Source organism: Callospermophilus lateralis, chromosome 2 (assembly GCF_048772815.1).
Source record: "Callospermophilus lateralis isolate mCalLat2 chromosome 2, mCalLat2.hap1, whole genome shotgun sequence".
Taxonomy (NCBI): Eukaryota; Metazoa; Chordata; class Mammalia; order Rodentia; family Sciuridae; genus Callospermophilus; species Callospermophilus lateralis.
In genome coordinates, this window is record NC_135306.1 from 66,021,954 (window position 1) to 66,028,425 (window position 6,472).

Here is a 6,472-nt window from a genome sequence, read left to right on the forward strand (position 1 = left end):
GAATTCTTCCAACCACCCAAATTATTTTGGAGCTTGTTGTTTCTCTAAGCATCTAGATGAGAGCCCAGCTGGCCAACACCTTGATTTTGGCCTTACACCACCCTAAGCAGAGAAACCAGCTGAGCCATGCTGGGCTACTGACCTACAGAAACTATGAGATAATAAACAGGTGTTGTCTTACGCTGCTAAATTTGTGGCAATTTGTTAAGAAGTGATGGAAAACTAATACACAAAATGATTACTATTTGCATTTCAAATCTCTTTAAAAATGTCAATACCCATTGAAAATGGCATAAAGTGAATTATCTCTCACATTTTGGTGGAAATTTATTGTACTAAAAATTTTCCTTTGTGATTGTAGATAGCGTAAATGTTCTGGAGGGTGATGATGGAGTAACATAATTAGAGCAGAGGAAAGGCATGAGAGAGGTCAAGGTTTGAACTAAGGATAAATAGGTCAGTTTTTGTGAATTGCAGATCTGCCCTTCAAGGAGATAGTATAAAAGTAGTAAGACACTGGAAACCTGATGGGTATATGAGTGTGTGTGTGTGTGTGTGTGTGTGTGTGTGTGTGTAAGAGAGAGAGAGAGAGAGAGAGAGAGAGAGAGAGGGAGAGAGGGAGAGAGGGAGGGAGAGAGAGAGAGAGGGAGAAAGAGAGAGAGAGAGAGAGAGAGAGGGAGAGAGGGAGAGAGGGAGGGAGAGAGAGAGAGGGAGAAAGAGAGAGAGAGAGAGAGAGAGAGAGAGAGAGAGAGAGAGAGAGGAGACAGAGGGGAAAGGGATTGATAAAATAGCAACTTTTTAAAGTCATTAATTAACTGGATTAATGCATATGGCAGGAGGAGGCTGCTGTTATTACTTCTATAGTTGCATCAGAACATTTAAATAATAGCTATTTGGATCTTTCAGGGGTAACCATTAATAAGAAAATTAGGGCAAGAGGGAGAAAGGGAGAAGGGGAGGAAGGGGAAGGGGGCACAAGCGCATGAGTGCTAGAATGAATGAATGAATGAAAATCAGGGAATTCACAGAAGCTGTGGGGATTGGGATTTGATACCACTCCATAAATCTCTTAAATATTCATGAAGTTGTCAATGCAAGAAATGCTGAGTGATTAGATTTCTATGGGAAACCGTGAAGGTATATGAGATCTGATGAGGGTCAGAATCTACTAGTGACCCAGTGGACAGAGCAGCACCTTCTAGAAGGTGGATGTAAGACACATACCTTCTTACCCCTCAGAATGTCTAGTGGTTTCTAAAGGCACATAGACAAAGAACATTTCAGCTCATTTCATAAGCATGCCTGGAGTGTCCATGACCCATAAGGTGCTCAGGCTGAGCTACACAGAGTACAAAAGTGCATCATCATGACAGGGGTTGGGGGTGGTGGGGTGTACTGAACTCATAAAGAATCCTTGTTTTTGCATTCAGTCCCAGGAAGATAAATAGGACAGGAGAGCGGACAGAGTTTCAGTGATTAGTCCAAAGGCAGTAAGTGGGCAGAGTTAGCATTGGACCTCAGCTGCAGGTTGGTGTCTTCTGTCTCTCCACTGAACCAGCGCTTCCCAGTATGTGCTATTCCTTTGTGGGGGAGGCATATTTTAGGAAGCACACAAGTGAACCTAAAAAAAATTACAGGTAATTATTTTAATATGTGCTAGAAAAATAAAATTGGCACTGCAAAACCATGATTTCAGTGATATTATTTCTTAGGGTAAGATTAAAGCAGATAAAAATTACATTAAGCTAAAGATTAAAATAATGATAGTACAGAGAGGGTAGGTGCAATATTATAGTTTATCATTTATTAAACAATGTATTATACCATGTTCCAGGTGTTTACGATCCAGTGCAGTGATCAGTGAGCATAGCAGACACATCACTGTGATAGCAGACACACTACCTAAGCAATATAAGGGGGAAGACATCTGTGTCTAATGCCACTTCTGACTCCTGATGACCATGTGGCTTAAGGCAAATCACTCTGGGTATGGCTTCCATATCAACAAACAAAAGAGCTGCATTTGCCTTTTCCAGAGCAAAATAAGTGTGTGCTTCAGTCCAGCTGCTAGAGGAAAGGTATAAATGCCAGCTTAGTGGATTCTAGGGCCAGTCTGCCTGGGCCAGATGCTGGTTTTTTCTGTGTAACTGGGGCAAGACACTTCTCTGTTCTGCAGTTTCTTCATTTTTGAATTAGAGATGATACTCTTCTCCTACGGTTTTTGTGAGCTAATTAAAGGGAGTGTTTAGAGAGTGCCTAGCACAATAAATGCTATAGACGTGTTTGCTCTTCTGATTTCCTTGGGGTTTCAGAGGCAGGACCTATTATGTACACTAGAAAGGACCAGAAGGAGCTTCATGGAAAAGTAGCATGAATCAAATATGTCACCTCCTCAAGCCACACCCCACTTACCTTCACTTACCACTCAATTAATTCTATCAGGTGATTAATTCACAGATTGGGTTAAGGCTCTTGTAACCCAATCATTTCTTCTCTGAATCTTCTTACATTGCCTCACACATAAGTAAGGTTTTGGGGGAGACCTCACATCCAAACTGTAAGCGTCGGCATGCTGAGTCTTTGGTTCTGTTCACCATTTGGTGCATCTGCCATGTCTGAAGGCCACCAGGCAAGCTGCACTGATCTGTTGTGGAGTCACAGACCCATGGTCCAGCTGCCTCTGTGACTCCATGTAAGGGCAACAGACGTGGGGAAAGGCCATGGTGAAATGCCAGAAGGAACCTGCCAGCTGTTCAGGGGTCTGGACTTGCCTTTCAGACTCACTTCTCATGCTCTGAAACCAGCTTTTCTTCTTTTCATGATGGTGGCTGTTGAATAGATCACATGGCTACTCTGTTAAACATAACTAAACACACTCTCTTCACATGCTATTAAACACAGCTACATTAAAATAATGTGTAGGTTGAGACAAAAACAAACCCACCTAAGATAATTGGGAGTTAAGTCACTGTGACAGCCTGAATAACTAAATTAACCCTATTAAAACCTGTTTTGTGGGGTCAAAGTGGAAGAAATCAGGTGTGAAAGAAAAGTACTTCATTTTTGAACACCTTGCAATGCTTGCTGAAAAATAAACCAGTCACTTGAAGAAGCAAACAAGCAATTTGACTTAGTTCAAGGAAAGATGAAATGAGGTCATAGGTGTGTTCTATCTTCAATTCAAATTCTGTTAACTTATGAAAAGACACTTTTTTTTCTTTTATGCTAGGAAGTATATTTTATGATGAATGCTACAATATTCTGAATAGAGTTTGTCCTAACAATTAAAAAAGATGGTAAATAACTAGAAACTAAGGAAATTCTAATTAGACACCAGTGTGATTTAATAGTTGACCTTTCAAATTTGGAAACCTTAACAAAATGATAAAAATTCAGTCCTAGCAAGATTGTGAGGACCCAGGCTTTCGCAGACAAGGACAGTGTACTCCATTGACTATATCTTCATAAAATCATCCAAAGCGACATGTGCATTTCCCTGCACTCCTCCCCCTCCCTACTAAAGAAGTCAAATCATTTATTTCCTAAAGCAACAGATGACTCTAAGCTGCAAGGATATGGACTTCTTGAGGACAGGGATTATTTTGGAACTGTTTTATCTTACTTTACCCAGTATTTAGTAAAAATGCTAACACAGGTGACAGTAGGTACTCATACATAAATTAATACAAATGAATTATAGTATTTTGGTATTAGAAGACATCTAAGTGTTTAACAGCAGTGATGGAGTAAATAAAATATGGTCTCATAATACAAAAGGAAATGATACAGCTATCAAAAATCATGCTATGGAATAAAATTTACATAACATACAAAATGTATTTATATTACTTATTACTTGTGGTAATACCTGTTTTTCAACACTATGTATACCATAATCTTAATTTTCTGCAAAGAACAGGTATGCATAAGGATTTTTAAAGTGGAAGATATATACTATCATCAACACGGTGGTTTTATCTGGTTGTAGTATTCCTGAATTTTTTTGTTCTATTTTATTTGTATTTTCTAAATTAATATCTAAAATTGTTTATAATGAGAGGAATAGAGGGATAGAACTGGGCTGAAATGATGGGTAAAGTGCCTATGATCAAGAAGAAATAGACATTTTTTATTCTGAATACCTCTAGAAAGAAGACCCAAGACCAATGAGAAAATGGTACTGAGATGCCAACTCTGATTTACCATAAGCAATCTGAGCTGTTAAACGACATGATGTGCCATGACTTGATAGTGAAAACTTGTCTTGGTATTCAAGGAGAGATCAAATAAGTATCCAACAAGGGTTAATATGTTAGAAAAAAATCTGAGACTAAATTAACTCTAAGACCGAGGCTTGAGGATTCAGCAAGTTGATTGGCACACAATCCTCTCTACCAGCTCCATTTGATAACAGAGAATTCTTTATCAAGGGTAGGTTCCTTTATCCCATAGCCTTCTCTGGTACCTTCCCCTTCTTGATTACCTTCTATTTGAAAGGTTACTATAAGCTGTCCCCTTTGACTTATTTTATTATCTACATGATCAGAGTTTCATTTCTCTCTTTCCTGATGGTTTTTAGTTTCTCAAGAATAATATTTATATTTATCATGGATCTACTTAATGTAACATGGATATATTTAATGTACCAGCTGAGAGCCTGCCCATTGTTAAGGTGGTAGAATAGGCTCTGAGGAATTGAGTAGATAGGAGGGGATTATTAGCTGTGGAATAGAGAGAAGAGAGAGAATTATTGCTGGTTTTGCTGAGAGTTGTTCTGGATAATTGAAGTGTCCATAAATGAGTCACTGGTTCTCTTGAACTGCTATACATTGGTTAATATCTATTCATAGCTTTCAACTCTTGTTTGCAAAGAAACAATGGGATAATTTTGATTCTGAGTTTGGAGTTACTTTAAATAGTTCATGGTTATATTCAAAATTTGAACAAACTGCACAAAACCAGTAAGAAAGTATCCCATCAATGTACACTAATCCTAACTTTTGAAATGAGTCATTCTTGATGATGATCTAGGGATTGAGGACATACATATTCTACAAAAAGAACACCTTGCTTTGGTTTGTAATAACTAGACATTGGATAATCTTTGAATTGACTCCCTTCTGAGTTTGATCCACCATGGTCAGATAAAACAGAAATTTTCTCTGTTATATATCTAGGGCTATGTAAACTTTGGATAGAAGGAGATCTCAGCAACTGCCATAGAATGGATCAAAATTCAATGCTCATATGAAACCATGTTTGGTCAAGTGTGCAGAACAATTAAAATGTCAAGACCATGTAATTTGCAACTTTGTGGCAAAACTCCAGAGCTGCTTAAGCATAAACGGTCACTTTATAAGAGTACAGAGTACTAGTTTAAACTCACCTGCCAGTAATATGCATAATCAATTTCTTGGAAATCTTTGGAATGGTCATCTGGGCTCTCTTGTAAAGGGTGAAAAGGAGGAGGGTTAAGATTACAAAACCATCCAAATCGTATCTGCCATGGTAACTGAAGCCATGTTTTCAGGGGAGACTACTTAAAGATCACACTTCTTCCATTGCCAAGAACTCCTAGAAAATCATGAGGTAAGCGGATTAGAGAGAAGGCATTTGGCATGCTTCATCAAGTCGCCTGAAGCTCTTTCGAGCAATATCCCATTCCATTAGCTATTCAATGGAATGGGAATGAGAGAATGGGATGCAATGCTGACCAGCAAAACGGAAGGTCATTCTAGGGAGGTTTCCTCTCCTGTTGCTCATTACAAAGTGCCACTGTTAACACATTTCCAGTTACAAAAGGCAGATCAGCAATCTCCAGGACAGAGGACTGGGATGTACTCTTCCCAGTGTCCCTGCAAAGTGTATGGCCTCAGAATCGTATGGCAGCTAATTGGGAGACATGGTACAGTGCCTGAGGTCCTTCCAGCTTCTGTTATACTCTCTTCCACTCACCAAATCAATCTGTGTGCTTCCTACCATGCCTTCAGCCTCAGACATTCTGAAGATGTCGACAATGAGAGACACAAAGAGGGAGAGTATGTATAGAATACAGTAGGACAATGTGACCTGTGCTTTGTTAAGGAAGCAAGCAAGCTGTAGGCTTTTGAGAGGAAAAGAAGCTCAAAGAGGTGGTCTTACAGCACCATCTCCACAGATATCCAGAGGTAGGATGATGAAAACAGTAATGAGCATGATAAAGGCTGAAAAGCCACAGGAACATCAGACTGATCTATTCCATGGCACAGATGTCTATATAAAGACTTTTAGCTAATAATATTTTAATGCCAGGTTCTTTTCATTGCTTTGGGTGAAACCCAGGAGTGGCTAAAGCATATATTTGGCATCTGGGCCATCTCTGGTGTACTAATTTACTTCTGCTTAGTCATGTAACCAGCAGAAGAACTGATCTCAACTAAGGTGGTTGCTACTAATTGTTAGTTTCCAATTACTAGTTGTTCAAGGTTTATCA